The 23,414-nt window shown below is 33.7% G+C and overlaps 1 protein-coding gene across 1 annotated transcript in view; it reads right to left on the reverse strand.

The window, feature by feature from the left end:
• GRID2 (glutamate ionotropic receptor delta type subunit 2) overlaps nucleotides 1–23,414 on the reverse strand; it is a 1,432,440-nt gene that overhangs the window by 1,191,079 nt on the left and 217,947 nt on the right. The window lies entirely within an intron of this gene.

Here is a 23,414-nt window from a genome sequence, read left to right on the forward strand (position 1 = left end):
ACAGCAGCTTGAAAAAAAAAGAAAAAGTTTTCATTTCATTCTTTTTTCAGTTTGACCACACAGGTAAAAGTGGAAGCCAAAAGTCAGCTTAATATGCAGCAGTCCCATCAGCTAAAGTATTCAGGTAAGTATCTTGTGTCCAGGTGGCTGCATGAGCTGGCCATTTCAAATCCAGGCAACTGGCTTCCCAAATGCATTAAGCTTAGAGTTAATTTTAAGTATGAAATTCAGAATATATTTCTGGGGTACCATAAAAACGTAATAAAAGTCTATATGTAGCAGCATCATGACTGGGCTTTGACCTGATAAACGGATTCCATGTCATTGAAAAAGAGAATGTTGGCATGATTTAAATGAAATTATATTGCTGAACTTTGGTAGAATTTTACCAAGGTCTCTGTTAGATATCAGTTAGGAGAAACATATGTGCATTATCACAATAGCACCCATTTGTTGTTACAAATTTGGCTAATACATAAAGTGTTTGGTCAATGGAAGTGAATGGAAAGTAGATAAATTAACGTGGTCTAGAATGTCACTGAGTTCTGTGACCTTGGTCAGGCCCTTTTATCTCTTCAGGTCATGCTATCTTCTCTGTAAAATGAAGAGAGTGAACCACAGCAATGTTCCTTTAATAGGTTAAAATGGAGTTCACAGATCACATAACCACTTATACATCTGACTTAAAAAAAATCAATACAATGCAATGACTATGTTATAAAAGAAAAACAGAAAACATTTTCTTGATAAAATGATACATATTTGAAGATATAAATGCATTGGTATCACCACAAAGACAAAGCCCATACCTATAGAGAATCAAGCTGAATGATACAGTAGTAAATGCAAATTGATACGGAATGTTGTGGGGCCCAAAAACAATAAACGCCATTTCCCTTAGTAAACAGATTTTCTAAAATGGTAATTAAATAAAAGCCAGTCTTTTATCAATTTACATGGTGGATCCATTCTTGGAAAAATCACCGTTTTAAAACCATACAAAATTAAATTTTCCTTTTACAGCAAAGGGAGATGGGTCTAATGCCAGATAAAAAGAGGACAGTACTTTCTCATGAGGAACTCTCCTAAGAATTGCAGTTATCAAGCATCCTTGATTCTGCCCATTAAGCATGAGGAGAAGCCAGTGTTGTGTAACACGTCTTTTGAAAAGAAAAAAAAAAAAGGTCCAGGTTTTGTAGTGTTTGTTACTTTCCACAGTATAAACACTTTCACCATGGTTTATTCAGGCTGCCAAGATGATGTCACTGTGTGAGAGTTGGAATCAGCCCCCGCAATAGCCAGTTCCCACACCACTAGTAAAACTCCCTAATCATTGTTTAGGGATACTAACTAAGTATTTTGTAAATACTACAAATTTACAAAATGTCACTTTGAGAACCACTGAAGAAAATTATCTGTGAATACTGACTACCACTTTTTTATGATAAAACTCAAAGACTTTTATTATCACCCCTGAGTTTCAACACTATTTGTAATTTTTTCCCATCCTGGTTTTTTATGTGCAAATATGAAATGTTCTCCTGCACTAAAAATATTAGAAAAAGAAATACATTTTGGTGCACTTGTATTGAATACAAATATCCCATTCCCAAAGTAATCAATCAATTAATTAATTCAGCATTTATTGAGTGTTCCAGGTTTTAGTCTTAGTTTTGGGACAAGCAACTTAATTGTTTTCAACTATTTCATAAGGTAGTACAAACATAAAAATACTTCTTGAAAGAAACTAAAGTATGTGATGAGGTGAATAAACAGACATATGATTATTAGAAAGTTTGAAATTATTAAAGCACATATAATTGGAATATTCTAAGCACAAATAAACAGCAGAGCTGTTCACTCAACTGCTACCTTATCAGCACTATAACCTTGGACAATTTCCTGACCTGCAAAATAGAGATTATAATGTTCCTTGTGTTGGGTTTTGAGAGCTTTAGAAATAACAGAGCACTGTATTTGGCATACAGGAAAGTATTAGCAATATTATATTATAGGTCTCATTCTACCTCCTGGTAGAATTCAAGGAAGATTCATTTCTCCTTCCTTTATAATGTCTAACACAATACCTTGCACATTTTGATCTTCAGTAAATATTTTATACAATGAATAAGTTGCAAAACAATAAGCCTATAATGGCACTGTTTGTTCATTTTAAAATGGCATAAGACACATGCATATAATCACAATGCTGATAAGATAATTCTAGAAAACGGTAGAAAAAGTAAAACTTCCATAGATATGCAAAAATAATTATTAGAAGAACAGAGTGTCTGGACTATACACATACTATGATTAATGATTGTCTTCTGATTATTGATATATTAGTAAATTACTAATTTATGTGATCTTAGCATTTTCAATGCATCTTAAACTTTAATTATCTTCTCAATACCTCTGCGAAAAAGACAATGTTGTCCTTTTGGAGCACATTCAAGAAAGGCTCACGTGCAGTGGCTTCATATTCATTAAGAATTTACTAGCAAAGCAGTGGGAAAATAACGCATACACTGAGAACAACCACAGCTTCAGTCACTCTATAATTATTAAACTATGCCAATTTTGTAATAAAGTAATGACAGGCAAAGCAATTCGAAACTACACTTTGGAATGTTCTTGACTTTAGATCAGCAGTTGTTATAATGCTATGTCTTTTCTTGAATCTTACTCCAAAAAAATGTGTTACAAGGTTAAGACAAAGCACACATTCACATTCTAAGAATCTTTAAGGAAAAAGGTATACAAAAAAATCTTTCCTTTTCTTTATTTAGTGAAACTAAATACTATTTACAGAGAGTAAAGAATACTATTACCAATAGAATTATACTGTGATGATGTATTTTTTCAGAAATATCTGATTAGAACATTGCCCAATTCCACCCTATATATTGATGGAAACAGTTTCCTGTTTTAATTATCATGTTAATATCCATTCACATTTCATTAAATACAATGTTTGTTTTATTTTCTTCCCTATCCCTCATATTAACTATAGCTCTTTTAACTTGTTTAGCATCCAAATGATGTTTTCCCATGTATTATTGCTCAAATTTTTAATAAATCTTACTGGTTTTAATATGAATATGCATTGTGATTTTGCTTTTGGAAAAAATTAGATGAATGGATATTATCAATTAATGAAAAATCTAGATAAGGATAATATGTGTTTCTTCACGTGTTCTGAAGCTTTCAAATATAAAGGTGAGAGTTTTCATTTGATTTTATATTTCATCATACTATAACTCAGATATTTCTTGGTTTCTTTGACCAGAAAATTGTTTCTTGAAGGTAAAGTTTTCGATTTCTCTAAAACATCCCAGGGCATGTCACAGATGATTTGTTACAGTATGTTCTTCCTTCATTCCTTCACTTTTTACACAGAGAAGCCTGCCTGAAAAGTAAAGTCCAGTTCTTACAGTTATATAAGATCCAACCCACTTTTAGACTTTGTGTTTTAATATGTTTGTAGTTAATTGCATGCAAATGTGAGAAGTAAATATAACTATTCTTTGTATGGAATAGTCTGTTATTTTTCTACTTTAGCCAGACTAAGAAGAAGTCAAAATAATTTCTGAGTCAACAAAATTAAGTGAAATTGTCAAAATGTGCTCTTGATCAGAGGTAAATATCAAATTTTGCATTAAACTATGTTCATTTTCATGAAAAGCACTGCATTCCTATTTACTATTTTGATAGAGTCAGAAATTTCTCTATACTTCAAAATAAAAGGAAAATATTTAATTGAACACTAGAAAACCTGACTGAATAAAAATTTAGCTAGCCATTTATGAAAAGCAGTAGGAATTCCAATGAAATTGACTTTTCTCTTCCTTTTCTTTTATATTGCAACACTTTGATCTAGCAAACATATCTTAAAAATATGACAGCAAGTTTTAAGAATCTCCTGGCATGCCAAAAACTGCTTTTCTAATGCAGTTATCCAAATTTCAAACTGTTAGCTAAAAAGACTACAGTCAACAGAACAGAGACTAAGAGGTACCTTTATCTCTAGGCAACTTGGACAAGCAAGATAAATGGAACAAAAAATACACTGAACAGGTTTTTGTTTCGTTTCTTCCCAGGAAGTTATTTCCAACAAATTGCTTTGTATTTTTAAAATACCAAGCTTTTATCTCTTTTTTCAGTAGTCAAAATTCATATCAAGTCAAGGCTTTCATAAAGCCTGCTGTATGGAAGAAAGTGAAAAAGAATACAAATAGAAAGTAAATAATAGAAAACAATTATGAGAGTCTCTCATTTAACAGAAACTGGGATTGAAGAGATATTACCCTGTTAGGCAAGAACCATGATTCTTATTATACAGATGAGAAAACTGAGGCTTAGAGAGACTACTTTGCTCAAAGTCATACTGTTAGGGAATGAAATTGGACCTAAGCTTGTCTGACTTGAGAACTCAATTCTCCAAAGCATAGTTTATATATAGTTTTACTGAAAGGTAGAGGAGCATATTTATAAAGAGCAGTCTGATAAAAGAGCAAAAAATAAATAAATAAAGTAAATGAACTAGATTTAAGATGACAATATAACTTAACAAAATCTGTATCAAGTCCAATTCTCTCCCACTGTTTCCTTCCTGAAAATTTCAAATGTTCATAAAAAATATGTGGTTTTAAATCTTTGTAGAAAAATTGTTTCAAGAATGAAAAAGTGGTCTATGTGAGATGAGTTAAGTCTGTTATTAAATAAAGTAGTAGAAAATCTCATTATTTTTTAAATGTTTTTTAACGTTTATTTATTTTTGAGAGAGACACAGTGCAACCAGAGAGAGAGATGGGCAGAGAGAGAGATGGAGACAGAATCTGAAGCAAGCTCCAGGCTCTGAGCTGTCAGCACAGAGCCCGATGCGCGGCTTGAACTCACAAATCACAAGATCACAACCTGAAGTTGGATGCTTAACTGACTGAGCCACCCAAGCACCCCAACTCATTTTTATTTTCAATACCAGTGACAGGGGCGCCTGGGTGGCTTGGTCGGTTAAGCGTCCGACTTCGGCTCAGGTCACGATCTCACGGTCCGTGAGTACGAGCCCCGCGTTGGGCTCTGTGCTGACAGCTCAGAGCCTGGAGCCTGTTTCAGATTCTGTGTCTCCCTCTCTCTCTGCCCCTCCCCTGTTCATGCTCTGTCTCTGTCTCAAAAATAAATAAACATTAAAAAAAATTTAAAAAAAATACCAGTGACAAAGTTATTACATTCAAAATTTTTTTTCTAAAGCACTAAATTTTCTTGATTTCCTTACTATTATTAATACATTAATATGCAAGTCACTAGTATCTTAAATCATATTTAGATATATAATAATTTGTGTCAAGTTTTTATGTTTCACAATCTTATTTTTATCTTTATAGAGTCTTAGAATAATTCAATTATGTTAGATGAGAACATTATATACCTATATAATTAAATTTTCCAATTTTTGAATCTCTTCTAAGGTATCCCTGAGAGTAATTCATCTAGTCAATGTCTAAACATCCTCTTTAATGAAGAATTTACTACTTGCCAAAGTAGTCCATCTCTAGGCATTAATAATTACCCCCAATGTCTTTCTATGGTACTGTAGCTAATTGTATCATTGTTTTCACTATTTCTTTCCATAGTACAATTAATATCTTCACTTAGAGGGTATTTCTTGTAGGTGTGTTATTATTGTTTATGAACTATCTAGTTCTCGGGACTGCACTGAAATAAAAATAGTGTGTGTGATTCTAACAACAACAACAACAAAAAAAATCCCAGCAACCAGAATTTTCCTGCAGTCGTCTCCTACCTTGAGAGAAGCAGTATCTTGTAACTTAAAAAGTTTTCATCAACATTCAAAATTTGTGTTTTAAAAGGAATAAGAAAGTATTTGGATGATGATTTGTTGAAGGAGTATAGTCACAGCAATATAATGTTAAAGCTAGGAGAAGAAATGAACCTGAGTCTTATGGGTATTCTAAACTGAAGTTAGATGGGAAAGTACAGAAATTTGTAATGGTATCAAAAACACTTAATACCAAAGTAACCAGAAAAATTGGACGATTATGACTCTTAATAAACTTCTATGCTATTATATGCAACTCATTCATACTTTGGTTTTCTGATTCTATCACACTAAACTACAATGGAGAGAAGATCTTTTTAAAGGAATAAACACATTTCTATATTTAAGTCTTTAAGTTTTGGGACAGATTCTGCCTACAACCACACAAATTTATTTATAAATTTGTTATTTTTATTCTCACTGAAATTTGACTGAATCATTGATGTCAAAATCACTGATATCTGATATCCTCGCTATTATTAAACTGTAGTAATGACAATTATTAAACTACTCGTGTTTGATAAGATTCTTTAAATGTAGTATTACCAATTGGAAGTTTATTTCTCTATCTACAATGTAACTAACCAAATAGGGAGACTAAAAAAATCACTTGCCTATGATTATAATTATAAAATACCATCCTGAAAGTAATCAAATTTTAAATAAATGCTTGAAATGAATTAACTAAGTATGAGATCAATATTTTCAGAAAAAAAGATTATACTTATCTTGAAAATGTATATTTTAATTTGAATAAATATTGTTTTACTCCTTTGCTAATTTTTAGTCACCATTAATGCACAGAACAAAAGTACCATTTCATACTAAAGAGTGTACAGACAAAAACAGTTACTGTATATAAGTTTGAGGAGGTAAGTACTCTTTAGCTTCAAATTCAGCAGAAAACTGAGGAAATACCACATCACATCCAAAAATGGCATACTGTGCTGTTCTATTATTACCTGTCTTAAGCAATAAGCCCTTTCTCATCTTGAATATAGATAACTGATAGCCCTTTGCTTTGGAATGCATTTCTCAATTCAGTCACTCACATTTGTTAGAGTCCCGCTCAAAATTCACCTCCTCCTGGATATTTTCAAAGATGTAATTCACCATATTCTGACTTTACTTTTATTCCAATACCTCACACTCATTAATGTATCAATTTAACACTTAATCTTGTGAACATTTCACGTTTGGGACTCACTCTGAAGGTAGGGATCAGTAACAGGCAAGTATGATTATCTCTAACCTCAAAACCAGGTAGAGTAACAGCTATTTATGGAGCATTTACTGTAAAAAGTGCTTAGCCTACATTACTTAATCTTCAAAACAGCCTTGTTAGACAAGTCTGCTGGATACAACTTTTTATCTTCTGTATTTTCTTTGTGGAACTGCAAAAGTCATGCTTTCTTATGAGAAGAGATACTTAATGGCATTTCCTATAATTCTCTTCTTTCAGATACCAATAGGACCAGTGAGCACATTAGGCATTCATAAACATTCCTGAATTTCAGTATCATCTGTGAAATGAAAACAAAAAGGTCATCCCAGTACACTGACTTAGAATCCACATTTATCAGACAATGATGAAATCTGGGACACCTAAAGTTGATAAACATTTGAATCTTGGAAACAGTTGAGAAAGATGAGAATAATTTCTAGTATTATTGCATGTGAAGTAATACAGGCTTGGTTTCAAATTATAATCTGTATTTCAAGAGCTGTTTTTAAGAACGATGAGAAAAGACATGCAAAGTGCTAAGTACAGAATTAGCACTTAATAAATGCTCACAAGTAGTTATTTTTTATTAAAGTATTAGAGGTAAGTTCTATGTGAAGTAATGGATTTATCAACAAATTTAAAAAACAGAATAGTGAAGTGATTTCATTATGATTACATACAAAACAGTGACTACATGTGAGGAAAGAACCAGAGTAAATAAATTTAACCCATAATCTCATGTATTTAAGTTAGATAGAAAGTAGAATTATTTAACAAAGATGGAGTGAGGGTTGCTAATCTGCTTAACAAATTATCAGGATAGGGTAGATATCTCATTTTATAGCTATTTGTTGGTGCTAATTTTCTGGGTGATCTTGCTCAAATTTAAAACCTACACACATAAACACACAAACACACACGTTCCTTGGAAAGGAAGCTCTTTGCCAAGTTCTTTGTATACCAAGTAGGTCTTTGAAAAGGCTAATAGACTGTTTGCAAATACAAATAATCACTGCTCACAAGACAAGTACTATTTAGAGTTGCATCCAGAAGAAGACAGTTAGGGTGTAATTACTCAGCTAATATAGCATATTTGTTCTGGGCAGACTGTGGCAGGAAGAAATATGAGAAAATCTATTTGCATTAAAAAAAACTTCAAATCTAAATAATTCATGCTTTCACTCACTGCAAAAAAAAAAAAAAAAAAAAAAAAGTGCCGTGAAAAACGATGTCATAAATACAAGCATGATCAAGGAATGGTGGTTACAAATCCATTTTACCTCTGTGATTAAAGGGACACATTCAATGCAGCTGACTTGCAACATAAGTGTCCACCAAAATGGTTCCTTATTCCTGATGTAGACAGAACAATACTATCCCGTTTGTGAAGTAAAAACTTGTTACTTCAGGTGGACAGTAAGATAATATAACAGATATCAGTATGGATATAAATTACGTAAACTCTCTACAGTAACTTGGGATAAAATTTCATAATCATTACTTAATGAAGTAAACCTCCCACCTTCAAAATATAATGAATAAACAACAATAAATATAATGGTCAAGCTAGAAATTGAAAACTAGTTAAAAATAGAACATTACAATTATTTAACGAAATTAGGTATGGTAGAGTATAAAGAGGTGGAACACAAATTCATGCTTGATTGAGTCCACCGACTATGAAGCTGACATAAGCCTATTTATACAAGGAAGACTTACGTGTGCCTCTTTGAGTATTCACAAGCATCTGCTGTTCTTTTGGTAACCGTATATTGAATATATTATGTTACATAAGGCAGTGGCTGGTAAAGACATAATAACTACCCATCTAGTGTATTCACATGTGAAAACAGAAAAGAAACATTTCTCCATGTCTAATTTTGAAGATGGCACCCCAGCAGCTGTTTATGTTTATTACACTTAGTCATTCTCTGGCATTTACTTGCCATCCATTTCTCTCAGGACATTTGAATTTGTGGAAGAAAGACTAGTAAATAAGAGGCATATAAGAAAGAAAGAAAATGGGCCAAAAACTATTTTTCAAAGAAATAACTAAAATAGTAAAGTTTTTAATAGGATTTCCATATTAACATTATGTATTCACACATACATAGAGAATGGAAAATATAAGATGAAAATGGAAGCCATAAAAACTGAAATAACACAACAATCATTAGGGAGATTTATGTAAATCTGTGTCACAACTTCACCTTAATTCCCTAGGTAGTTCTTTAAACTAGGGTAAAAAAAATGGAGAGCTATTATCAATTTCATAGGGTATTAATTTTAATTCTACTAGATATTTCTAATACTATGAAATATATACTTAGATTTCTAGGGCAGTCTAACTTACCACTCACTTTAATAACGGAGTTTAGTTGATATACTTTAACTTATACTTTCAGGTCTTTAGTGTATCTGTTGGTCATTTTCACATGACCATTATTATTGTACTTCTGGCCTTTGATGACTCTTTGTTCTATCAATATTAACCAGCTGTTTTGAGAACTACCTTAGTACATTAATTCATTACTGCAGCCACAGGGACTTTATGATATATGGTTCCAAAATTGAAAGTAGAGAGTTTATTCCCTGGAATCTCCAAAGTTATGAAATAAGTAATGAAGATTGCTCTTTCTGTTGATTTAAGCAGTTTATCAATCACTGCACTTGGGCCAAGAAGAATACTGTGGTACAAGGAGATATGTTTATTCAAAAGCTGAAATACTTTGGAATGATTACCTTGAATTCTAATATTACTTGAAAAACATTACTTCTATGTAACTTCTTTAATGTAAAAACTATTTTAATGCATTGCAGGTATGTTTTAGTAGCATAAGCATCTAAGCATATCAGGATAATTACAGAAATATTTCAGAGAACCTGAATGGTAAAATTTTAGTTTAAAAAAGTTTACAATAGTTTTTTGGTTCAATATTAGACAGCCATAGAAGACAAAAATTCACTGTAATTTCAAGGTCTAAATGGGAATACTTTTCTTTAAAAGAAGAGAGAACATTCTTGCTCTATTCTGGCTACTAAGAATTATTTAACTAAAACATAAACCTGTAACCTATATTATATTTTACTAAGATTCCCATCATTACGGGGTCAAGTTAGGAACTAGGGCCTGAAATTATGTCACTTTATTGTGAATTAGTTTACTTTCTCAAAAGTTCAAGTAAGCTGCTATCTTTAAAATCTGTTCACTCATAATATCACTATCTTTTAATATCAAAGGTATGAAAACATGTAAATAATGCTGAAAAAGGAAAGTTAACAATAAATATTTTGTTGGGTGTTCACTAATTATGTAAGATCTCCCTACATAGCATCCCTACTCAAATATGTGACATACGATGTTGGGTTCATGAGGAAAAATACAGTGTTCATTATACTGTGATTCTGAAAATGAAATAAAGCTGGGTCATATTAACTAATGAATATAAAAGCATTCAAATAGCAATCATACTCTACAGTGGGATGAATGATTTTGCCCACCGTCACATGAGAGACAGGTGACTGATTAAGGATTTAAACTCAGGACTACCACAAGTCTTCCTCTATGATTTTTCCCAACTGTACTGCAACGTAGGCCTTACCTTCATTTCATTCTCAAGGATAAGAAGGACGATCAGTCAGATATTTATGGGAAGACTGTGTGTCACATCTGGTTTGTCTATACTGGTAAAATGAAACGGAAAATTCTCAACTTTTCTGTGCACTATAAAAACAAAATAGTAGCCTATCATTTTTGCAACTATGTCTACACTGCTTTTAAATCTGTAAATAAAAGATAAAAGAATAAACTTTTTTTGAAATATGAACTTTACTTCTAGTTCAAAAGAGGAAATTAGGTTAAATTCTGGATCCAGAATTAAACATTAATATATACCTGGCCCTTGAAAAATAAAAATCAAACTAATAAAATCTATCTAAAATTATTTTTAAATAATTTAAATAAACTATGTTTTAGAAGACACATGCAAACAACACTAACAATTGTATTTCCCTATAAATAATTAAGCATTGTCTTGCAGTTTTCTAAATATACTTCATCAATATACAATATAATATGCTTTTGAAAATTGTAAATTGCATCTGTCATAAAATTATCAGCCCTTTAAATCTATAGTGCCATAAATGTTTTATCCTAAGGATATATTACTCCTTGGCCTATATCTTTTTTTGTTAGTTTGTTGTTTTCCTAAATCTTCGGATTGTGGCCTTAATCATCTTTGATTTACTATTAAGTGTATTTATGGGTATAGAATATTTGCTCCCAGTGGTCAAACAGAGCAAAAATTCTAGAGACCTACTATGTTTTACCAGGGACAAAATACTTTCATCACATATTTGACTTTTTAGATTTATTAACAAGAAACAGTAAATAGTTTATTCAACTTCCCTAAAGAGGCAACATTCCATTCTGCTTACATTTTATTCTCTTTGCCCTAAAAGTATTTCATTTTCCTTTGTGGCATTTCCCTTTTCTCTCCAGACTTGACAGCAAAAAATCAAGTTTAAGAAAGGAGATGCAGAGTTTGTGTGTTTCTCCTGTGAGGTGGAGGTGGGTGACAGGGTAGAGGAAGAAAGCAATAATCAGCTATGAACTAAATAAACACAGTTCATTTTTGATGTATATGCTACTTTGTATGTGTATGTGTGACTATCCTAGCACTTAGAATACAAATATTTTTCAAACTGTGTTTTTAAGAAAATAATTCTGTATTGTTAAAGGCCAAGTCCTTCTGTTCTTGATTGAACAAAAACTAAGAGAAGTGAGAGCTTTTATAATTTTTATTTTTTTGTAAATGTTTATTGCACTTCCTTGCATAAGCCATCTTCTTCTTGACTCCTGTACATTCTTAGATCCAGGTTTTGTGAAAAAGTTTCTTTAAAATATATATATAAAATTATGATGGCAGTATTAAGTATGACAATGAACATTTCAGATAAACAAATGAAATCATAAAATATTACAAATTTTAAAAGTAGCAAAATACCCTAAATGTCACAAAATGTAGAAAAGTAACTTTTTTTTAATCAATTCACTGCTTAATATAGCTGGCTAAGAACCTTTTCCTATCATTTAATGGCTGCATACTCAATGGTCATGTCTTCACATGGCAACATTACTTGTTAAAGGGCACTTATTGTCAAATGTAGGAATGTTTCTTTCACATTTTTTTTTACACACGAGCAGTTATAAATATAGTTACTATTTGTAATAGCAAAGGTTTGTGCAATACAAACACAGGCAACTGTATCCATAATTATATGTTCACCAAAAAGAAAAAAAAAAGAAAAAATGACATGGTATTTTTATGATTATATGTATTGTATTATCTAGTATATATCTGACAAGTAGAACTTCCATTTTGACCAGGTATTGATGAGAACCAAATCTCTTACTTTTAATTTTACATTTCTAGCTCTCTGCATTTTAAATTTTACTTTCCTCTACTCTCCACCTGCTTCCAGGACCAGGCACCATGGCAGAAGTTACAGTACAAATGATGGCCCTGTACCTTTGTGTCACAATGATTTTTCACAGTGGGTAGAAGGAATAGTCCTATAAATCATTTCTATGCCTGCACAGCCAGAATAATTTAAACTCCAATTAGACTACATACAACATATCCCACTCAATCTCAACTAAAAGGATTCTCAATTCAAAGTCCATTTAGCAGGATCCCATAAATGCTAGTGGTCAAACACCACTGTAGATGAGGGGAAAAAAGTGATAGAAGTTGTAACAGTACAGCCAATATCTAATTTCTTTTTCTCCTTTTTACAAAATCTATGTCCATGCACACATACTGCAAGGGCTCTCTCTAGGGCCTTGAGAAGGTTTCTCATACAGGAGGACCTGTATGAGAGAGCAGCTCTGTTTATTAGTATCAGTTCTCTTACAATAGCTTTGTGTTACATCTTCCTCTGCATCCATGAGTCACCCACCCTTACATATCCTACTCTCCTATATTTCTCTACCACCAAACAAAGTAGAAAACAAACAAAAATAAAAGCAAACATTACTTAAAAACAGAAAACCTTAATGGCCAATCTTTTTGAAAGGATACAAAGAATTCTAATGTCTTTTTTCTAGACCCTTTATGAATCCTTTTCTCTCTAGCCTTCTAGTCTGTTCTCTTCTTTCCATGAGCATTCCTCTAAAATTCCTCTCAATAGGACTACCAATGATACCATATGATTTTAAAATCTAATGCATAATACCTTGTGTGACATATAGGCAAGCTGGTAACTCTTTCTTTTTTGGAGCATCATCCTGACTTTCTTCCCATCTCTCTGATCCTTTTTACTAACCTCTACTAACTTCTCTTCCTCTTCCCTCCTAAATGTTGCTGTCCCCAGAGTTCATATGACTACAGTCTCATTGTGTACTGTGCATAAACTTCTAGTGAATACATCATCCAAAAATAATTTAGAATATGTATTAACATTAAATTCTACTGAAAATCTACACCTGCACATCTGACGGGCACCTAAAATTGACCTACTTTAAATTAAACTGGTTTTTTTCCTTTTCATTATGGGAATTCTCAAACATAAAGAGAGGACCACAAAGAACATTCAATTATTCATGTCGAACACTAAACTTCAGAGATAAATGTTCCCAATCTCATTTTATCCAGTCCCCACAAAGTTTTTATTTTATGTCATGTCATGTCATGTATGTCATGTCATGTTAAATAAGATCCAAGGTTCTATGTCTTTCCATTTGTAAATTCAACAGCATGCATCTCTAATAACATACCCAATAACATTAACAATAAATACTAAATAGAGTCTAATACCGAGTCTATATTTAAACTTGCCTGAGTATTTCAAGGAGCTCTTTTTAAAGTTGGTTCATTCCAATCAAGATCAAATTCCACAAATTGCATTTGATTATTGTGCTTCTAAAATCTCTTTTTAATCCTCTACCATCACCTGCCCTCCATGTCTCTTTTCTTGCCATTGCTTTAACTGTTCCTTACAGTAGTGGCTGACTTTTCCACTAGTTTAAGTATTCCCTATAAACTGGTAATTAAATCTAAACTCTTGATAAATTATAGGGCCAATTTCTTTTTTAATAGAAGAAAATTTCATATGTGATGCTCTGTATTTCCTCTTGCATCATATCACAGAACATATCATGTATGATTGCCCCACCTTTAGTAAGGCTGAAACTTATTTTCAGGTCAGGTGATACCGTCCTAATACCTGTCTTAAGAAAGACAAGTATCATATGATTTCACTCATATGTGGAATTTAAGAAACACAACAGATGAACATAGGGGAAGGGAAGGAAAAATAAGATAAAAACAGAGAGGGAGACAAGCTATAAGAGACTCTTGAATACAGAGAAGAAACCCAGGGTTTCTGGAGAAGAAGTGGGTGGGGGATAGGTTAATGGGTAATAAGCATTAAGAAGGGCACTTGTTGGAATGAGCACTGGGTGTTTTATGTAGGTGATGGATCACTGGTTTCTACTCCTGAAACCAATACTACACTGTATATTAATTAACTTGAATTTGAAAGACCTATATGTGAGACAGGAAACCATCAAAATCCTAAAAGAGAAAACAGGCAACAACCTCTTTGACCTCAGCCGCAGCAACTTCTTACTTTACACATCTCCAAAGGCAAGGGAAATGAAAGCAAAAATGAACTATTGGGATATCATCAAGATAAAAAGCTTATGTACAGCAAAGGAAACAATCAACAAAACTAAAAGGCAACCGATGGATTGGGAGAAGATATTTGCAAATGACATATCAGATAAAGGGTTAGAATCCAAAATCTATAAAGAACTTAACCAAACTCAACACCCCCCCAAAATAATAATAATCCAGTGAACAAATGAGCAGAAGACATGAATAGATGTTTTTCCCAAGAAGACATCCAAATAGCCAACAGACACATGAAAAGATGCTTGTTCATCATCAAGGAAATACAAATCAAAACTACATTGAGATACCACCTCACACTGATCAGAGTGGCTAAAATGAACAACTCAGGAAACAACAGATGTTAGTGAGGATGTGGAGAAAGGGGAACCCTCTTACATTGTTGGTGGAAATGCAAACTGGTGCAGCCACTCTGGAAAACAGTGTGGAGGTTCCCCAAAAAATTAAAGACTGAATTACCCTATAACCCAGCAATAGCACTACTAGGAATTTATCCAAAGGATACAGGCGTGCTGATTCATAGGGGCATATGTACCCTCAATGTTTATAGCAGTGCTATCAACAATAGCCAAATTATGGAAAGAGCCCAAATGTCCATCATCTGACGAATGGATAAAGAATATGTGGTATATATACACAATGAAATGTTACTTGACAATGAAAAAGAATGAAATCTTGCCTTTTTCAACAACGTGGATGAAACTGGAGGAGATTATGCTAAGTGAAATAAGTCAGTCAGAGAAAGGTAGGTATCATATGTTTTTAATCATATGTAGAAGAAACTGAACAGAAGACCATGGGGGAAGGGAAAGAAAAAAACGTATACAGTTACAAACAGAGAGGGAAGCAAATCATAAGAGACTTGTAAATACAGAGAACAAACTGAGGGTGGAAGGTAGGGATGGCTGGGGGGCGGGGGCAGGGGAAATGGGTGATAAGCATTGAGGAGGACACTTATGGAGGTGAGTACTGGGTGTTTTATGTAAGTGATGAATCACGGGAATCTACTCCTGAAGCAAAGCACACACCATATACATTGTTATTAGCTAATTTGACAATAAATTGAATTAAAAAAATTTTTAAAGAGAAAAAAATTAAAACACCCATAACTCCACCATCTAGAATAAATGATTTTAATATCCCACAAAATGCAATATAAACATGTTAGCAAAGTGAATATAAGAATGAATACATAACTGTTTTACACTCTTATTACTACTGTTTACAAATTATTATACATGTGAGTAGGGTCTAAAAAATGATGGAAAACAACTGGGAATTAAAAAAAATTAAAATTAAAAAAAAGAAAAAAAGAAATACCCTATCAATAGGGCATCATTGATGATCATCACCTGGATCTACTATTTTATTAAAGGTTACAAAGTGTTATCCTTTCTGCATTTGTTAGAAATTTCTCTAAATAGAGATTTTTCCCACATGAAAACATATTCACACAACAAAGGCAGAATAAACTCTTGATCCATTGATTATATATTACAATTAACTCCTTATTCTTATCCTCTTCATTTACTGCTACAGCCATATTTGGTTATATAGCCCCTGAGTCAAAGCTTAGCATGTATTCTGTAATTCTTCCTCTCCCTTACCCACACGTATTTGCAGCCGGCTTTTATCTATCTCTAATGTTCTTCACTGCTCTCCACTTCTTGACTGGCAATGATTTAAATAGATTCTACTCAGCATTGCTCATCAATGTCCACCATATCAGAGTCTTGAACTCTGGTCCTGACTTGTAACTTATCTTTTACACAAATGCTGCAGTGATGGTTCAAAGTGCAGAATCTGACAGCATCATTAAACAGTTTAAAATGCTTAAATCTTCAAATGATTCTTAAACATCTTAAGGCAAGATCCAAGCAAAGCCTTTTATGATCCATCCCTGCTTTGTGCCAACTTCACTTTTTATGATTCCCTGGTCAGCTTCCTGGGCTGCAGTGTCATTTAGCTATATTTGGTAATCTGAATTTATAGTCTGTTTTAACATATCTTCATACGTAATTCCTCGGTTTGGAATCCTATTCCCCTCTGTTTCTGATTTCCAGATCAATATTCACCCTTCCAAATCAACATCATCATGTTTGGTATTCAGACCAAACACAAAAGTCAACTATTCAATAAGGTCTTCTCTCATCTTCCCGGACAGAAAGAGGCATTTTGATCTGTGTGTTTGTTCCCTTCTAGCCTTTAGGCACACTCTTTGATTGTACCTATTATGTGGCTGAATGATTTGTGTACCTATATCTGTCACTAGACAGTAAGCTCTTCAAAAGCAAGGAGACTCTCACCACTGCTGAATCTTCAGTGCCTAGAGCCGTCTTTTTGGTATATGGTATGTACATGGTAATGATGAATTATGATTGGTCCTGTGAAGAATATTTTGCTTTTGTTCCTTTCCTACCCACTAAATAGGTACCCCCTAGGCTCAGCTTTGGTTTCTGGTTTTCATTCTCTTTACTAATACCCAATGAAAGCTCATCTACTCTGGATTTCTCATCTTTTTATCCAGCTTTATCTTCCGTTACACACTGTGTAGCTTCCCTCAGATATTCTACTAACTAGAAGGTGGTTTCTCAGATATATATGAAAAGACTCTTTACCAATCCTACATACATTTTTGCTCACATTGTCCTCCTCTATGAAGTATTCTACCTCCTTTCTGCAAGATTTTGTTTTTTAAGATTTTGTTGGGTGATAACTGAGAAGCAACTCTGGTAGACCATGTCCAGAAACTGCCTTAGGATGTCTGACCTCTTCCTTCATTTTCAGTGTATGAAAGCTGTTTTTACAAGATTTTGCCACACACTTCTTTAGCTGGATTTTCCCCTTATGTATGTATGCCTTTCCTATACACAAACTTCTATCCTTTTACATACATACTATGTATGCATGGTTTTCCTATACTATAAACTTCTCAAGACTACTGTCAAACCTTTCTCCCCTGATAAATATGAAGAATGTTGCTAAATGTAATACATTCTTTAAAAGTCTATATGAGGGGCGCCTGGGTGGCTCAGTCGGTTAAGCGGCCAACTTCGGCTCAGGTCATGATCTCGTGGTCCGTGAGTTCGAGCCCCGCGTTGGGCCCTGTGCTGACAGCTCAGAGCCTGGAGCCTGTTTCAGATTCTGTGTTTCTCTCTCTCTGCCCCTCCCCTGTTCATGCTCTGTCTCTCCCTGTCTCAAAAATAAATAAAACGTTAAAAACATTTTTTTAAAAAGTCTGTATGAATAAAAAAATTTACCATGTAAATTAACAAATATTAGTTCGATAGTTCTAATCATTTTGAAAGTTATTGTCAATGTCACATTCCATTTTTTAATATTATTTTTCTTATTTAAAAAAAAATAAAGGGGCACATGGGTGGCTCAGTCGGTTAGGTGTCTGACTCTTGATTTCGTCTTAGGTCATGATCTCACAGTTCATGAGATCAAGCCCAGCATGGGGCTCTGCACAGACAGCATGGAACCAACTTGGGATTCTTTCCCTCCCTCTTACTCTCCCCTGCCCACTCTGTCTCTCTCTCTCTCTAAAAATAAACATTTTAAATGAAAAGGAAAATTTAAAAATTTAAATAAAAAAATACAAAGATCAGTCTTGAAACAATTTTTAAAATGAAACAATTAAAATCCATATATATATATATATATATATATATATATATATATGCCACACCCAAGTAGCAAGGTGACTAGTCAAGTTAAGCTTGCCTGTGATTTCACTTACTTTATTATCTTTTCCAGTTTACTAAATAGTTTCACAACAATCTAAAAGAGATCATGAACCACATCAAACTGTGTTTTAAGAGTGGTAATTTTGATAATGTCATTTTATTTTTTCCTTCCTTTGTCTCTCATATAACTAAACAGAGAAGATCAATTCAACCAATGTCTTCATGTATATTTCAAGCAACAAAACTTTATGATTCAAATTATGGGGGAATTTTCCTTATGTTTAATCTTTAGCATTATAAACATCACTATTTACAATAAGACACAACAAGGGAATAAGAAGAAACTACTCTAACAAGCCTCCTATACTGAAAAATCAGATCAAAAACCATGTTGGTGGGGACCAATAATTCCATGTTTCAAAAAATGGGAAAAATGTTTTCTCGATGATCTGCTTATTTAGTGAAGGCTGAGGTTGCAGATTGACTATATTAACTTGAGTGCTACACATGTATTTCCAATTACTCATGAAATTTCAAAAGAAATGCACTTAAACCTAATGACTATTTTAGTAGCCAGGTCATGTGCTACTGACATGTCAAGTTAGGAAAATTCAGAGACTTGAATTTTTTCCATCTTCTTTATTACCTTGGCCATAGTGATTCTGATATAGAATAGGTAGTCATAAATATTCTCCCTTGTAAATGTATTTGGAAATATTCATTTAATGCTTCAGCTATTTTAGAATCTCGGATGACTACATCTTCCATTATAATTTGTAATACTGTACCTCCCTCCTCCTGCTACCTCTTCTTATATAAAACTAAAAAATAACTTTAAACATATCCAAACCCCCTTCTCACATATATATGCCAAATATCAAACAGTATATAGTTACTGTCTTATTAATTTATAATTTAAAAGTACCCATTGCATTCAGAAATTTCTTAAACAGCCATAATAAATTCAAATTTACCTTCTAAATCTGAGGAAAATCGTTTTTTTTTAAATACTTTCCTCAATCACTTCACTTTTCCTGCAGCATTAATGTGATCAGAAACATTTATAATTCATTATTCATATTGTAAGAGGCTGTGAAAGCTTACATTTCTTTCTCATTGTAGTAAATGCACAGAGATCCCATTATGAGTGATAGACAGTAACTACAAAGAGAGACACACACTCCACTGCTTCACGCCATTCTTCAAAGCAGGTCCTTACTGATATTATCTTCCCCCCCCTCAATCATATCCTTATCCCTCCATGTAATCAAATACTGAACTAGTAAAAACAGAAAGAATGTCAATTTTAAACAGAAGCTCTCTAAGATGAAAGATATATCTCTTATATGTATACTGATGTGCTCATTTTGGTAGATGTTTAATTTAGTTTAATGCTGGATTGACCTAACTTAAGACTTGCATTTTAGTATTTAAAAACACAACTCTCAAAGTTTTTTTTTGCTTTTTAGTGCCTTCCTTCAGAAATAAAGGATAGCATCAGGAGCTGTGTTGAAAGCACTCTAGGACAAATCCACTCTCATTTTAACACTAGGAAATAACCAAGTGATTTTTTTTCTATGTCTCTCTATTCAATCCATCCTTCCCTTCCTCCTACCCTCCTTTCCACCCTCCTTCACTCTCTCTCTCTCTCTTCCTCCCTCCCTCCCTCCCTTCCTTCCAACAATATAATTAAGGAAAATTCTCTATGAATAAGACATCTAAGATTTACTCCTGGGCTTCCTGTAGCATCTACAAGAGTACCATCAACCCTTAACACTATCAGCTCCCTCCTATACATAAGGTTTCTGCTTTTATTAATGTTATTGTAAATTTATTATAATGTTCCCTTTGAAAACTTCATCATTAATTCTAACCTTTGTCATCACTTAACAGGCAAATAGCTTAGAGGCTTTAGCTTCTGTGTTTTCACCAGCATGGAATACTGTCCCATAATTCTTCTCTTTGGCTCCTTATATAACCCCCAAAACATATATGCAGACTTTCTCTGCAAAGCCTTCCATCAGACCTTTTCAAATGTTGTTCTATGGTAAACAAATATCCCTGCATCTTTACTTTTGTGCCTTAAATATAACCTAACTCAACCCAAAGTTTTCAGCTTCCTCTACAAGTTTCTTCAGGAGAATAAGGTTTCTCCTTATTCTCATTCCTTTTCTGTATTTTGGGGCCAAGGGGTGGAGGAAGCTTTCTTCTGATTCCCTAAAGCTAAGTCCCCACATCATTTCTTATCTACCATCAAGTACAAATCCCTGCTTCTTTACTTCTCATGCTGTTAATCTGTAGCTCTACTACAAGCACCTCCATATTTGACTACTTTTCTGAGAGTTCTCCTTCAATGATTGACAAATTATTATGAGTCTCATGATCTTTCTACTGCAAAGTCAGTTATCATAACAGGTGACTTCAGGGTACATTATGAATGGTCCATCCAATAATACTTTACAAATATTTGAACTTCTCCATTTCAGTGGCCACTATCCCCATCGTTAATTATTTGTTCCCATGATTATGTCCTAGAAGTTTTCATCATCCTAAACTAGTCTAGCTCTGAGATCTTAAATTCCAATATCCTACTCTTTGAATATTATTTTTCTGACTTTCACTTCCTTAAATACATCATAGCTACCTTTTCATTTCACAGATAACATCAGTTCCTTTTTTACCCCATTTTCCACTCCACAGTCACCACCTGCAGTCTATCAGTTGTTTTTTTTTTTGTTTTTTTTTTTCCTAATGTCTTCGGCTAACAGGACCGGACACCATGGCTCATTATGCAATATACTCTATCATTACCACCTAATTTTTCTGTACTTCTATTTTTTCACTAAACACAAGTTTGAACTCTGAATCCAGGCTCAAACAAGTTTTTTTTTTTTTTTCTATTTCTTTGTTGTGGCATATAAGTATGCATTTCCAAGATTAGCCTCATTTCAAGCCCTAGTCTCTAAATTCAGGTTGACGCTCAGCCTCAGCCATTTTGATAGAACAATGGTCTCAAGAAATGCCCACCTCCTAATAACCAGAACCCAATACTATATTGGGTTACATGGCAAAGAGGGAGTAAGGTAGCATATGAAATTAAAACTGTTTATCAGTTAACTTTAAGATAGGGAGATTATCCTGGATTATTTGGTGTGTCCAATATAATTACAAGGGTCTTTCAATGTGGAAGATAGAAACAGAGGAAGCACTGTGAAGTACTGAGATGTAAGAAAGTATTGGATAATCATTTCTGGATTTGAAGATAGAAGGGGACAGATAAGAAGCCAATTATGTCAGGCAGCATCTAGAAGCTGGAAAGGGCAAGGAAATAGATTCACCATAGAGCCTGGAGCAGAAAGGAACACAGCCCTACATATGTCTTGATTTTAGCTAGTGAGATACACATCACACTTGTATAGAACTACAAAGTACTAAAATCTGAGGTTACTAGTTATATAATTTACTGTAATTTGCTATAGCAGAGAAAGGAAACTAATACACCCATTAGCCTTTTACTTTCCCATGTCTTGGATTTACTTTTATTTTTTTTTTTTTAATTTTTTTTTTCAACGTTTTTTATTTATTTTTGGGACAGAGAGAGACAGAGCATGAACGGGGGAGGGGCAGAGAGAGAGGGAGACACAGAATCGGAAACAGGCTCCAGGCTCCGAGCCATCAGCCCAGAGCCTGACGCGGGGCTCGAACTCACGGACCGCGAGATCGTGACCTGGCTGAAGTCGGACACTTAACCGACTGCGCCACCCAGGCGCCCCTTGGATTTACTTTTAATTTTCTTCTGCAGGTATTCCAACTTTGTACTCAACCCTAGATTGCCAGAAAAGGCAACTTTGAGTGCTTCGTTGAGAAGTTTGTGGTCATAAGACAAAGTCTTTCTTAACTTTGCTTCTCTTAATCTACAAATTTATGTGAAGTTAGGCTCGTCCTCACCAACATTTATGCTATTTACCCTTAAGTTCCACTTTAAGTACATCCTACCGACTTTCTACATTGCTCAAATTCACCTCTTTCCTATGTTCTCTCCTACTAGAATGAGAGAGATTTCACACTATTGAAGGATAAGATCATTTTCTCTTTGCCCCATAACTCAAACCTACAGTTCCATCTTTTCCTTCCACTTATTACTCCTTGAAGGTCACTCTCCTTTTTTTACTCCCACACTCTAAGCCTTTATTGCCAGCCTGATTCTTCCCTGCACCCCCTTCCTGTCAATCTTTAATTTTTAGGCCTGTTGTAGGTTAACACCAAAAGTGATAAGAAGGTAGAGAGACTTCCCATATACTCTCTGTTCCCACATATTCATAGCCCCCACATTAGCCAATATCACTCAGCACCATGGTACATTTGTTACCTAACATGAACCTAAATTGAAACATCGTAATCATCCCAAGTCCACAGTTACTATAGGGTTCACTCTTGGCATTGTACCTTATATAGGATATGAACAAATATATAATGACATATATCCTTCATTATGATACTGTATCACAGCCCTGAAAGTCCTTAATGCTCCATCTATTCATCTCCCCATTGCATCCACCAACACATCTACATATACACAACTGATCTTTCCCTTGTCCCATAGTTTTGCTATTTCCAGAATGTCATAGAGTATGTAGCCTTTTTACTTGGTGGCTTCTAAGTCACTTCTTTCACCTAGTAAACATGCATTTTAGGTTCCCTCATGCATTTTTATGGGTTGATAGCTAATTTCATTTTAGCACTGAATACTATTCCAATGTCAGGATAAGCACAGTTTACCCATTTATCTGCTAAAGGACATCTTGGTTATTTACAAGTTCTAGCTATTATGAATAAAGCCACTATAAATATTCATGTGGAGACCATTGTGGGGTATAAATTTCAACTCCTATGAGTAAATACCAAGGAGGGTAATAGCTGAGTATTATAAGAATATGTTTAATCATAAAAACCCATCGAAATGTCTT

Source organism: Panthera pardus, unplaced genomic scaffold (assembly GCF_024362965.1).
Source record: "Panthera pardus isolate Hobbes unplaced genomic scaffold, ASM2436296v1 HiC_scaffold_13, whole genome shotgun sequence".
Lineage (NCBI taxonomy): Eukaryota > Metazoa > Chordata > Mammalia > Carnivora > Felidae > Panthera > Panthera pardus.